This window comes from Penaeus monodon, chromosome 24 (genome assembly GCF_015228065.2).
Source record: "Penaeus monodon isolate SGIC_2016 chromosome 24, NSTDA_Pmon_1, whole genome shotgun sequence".
Lineage (NCBI taxonomy): Eukaryota > Metazoa > Arthropoda > Malacostraca > Decapoda > Penaeidae > Penaeus > Penaeus monodon.
In genome coordinates, this window is record NC_051409.1 from 13,432,862 (window position 1) to 13,433,260 (window position 399).

A 399-nucleotide genomic window follows, 5' to 3' on the forward strand; every position below is an offset into this window, starting at 1 on the left:
AATTTAAACCCCACCTGGGTTTAATTTAAAATTTCCACCCCCCCTCCATACCTCCCTGGAACCCCCCCCTCCATACCCACCCCTTGGCCACCACCATATCCTCCCCTAGGGCCCCCTCATACCCTCCACCACCAAAGCCACCTCTATAACCCCCACCAAAATTTATTTCCAAATCCCCCTCTACCTCGGCCACGGGTTCCCACGGAAGTACCCCCCACCTCCACGTCCTCCAAAATAGCTGTTGCCGGCCATACCACCTCTAAATCCTCCATGTCATCGTGGCCACCTTTACCACCACCTGCAAAAAAAATTTAGTCATAGGTTATATTACAGATGTAAATTAGTTTCTAAAAAAAATAATATATATAAAAATAAAGAGGGTGTATGGACTTCAACATT

At 46.9% G+C, this 399-nt stretch overlaps 1 pseudogene; it reads right to left on the bottom strand.

Moving 5' to 3' along the window:
* LOC119588862 overlaps nt 1-399 on the bottom strand; it is a 22,879-nt pseudogene that overhangs the window by 764 nt on the left and 21,716 nt on the right.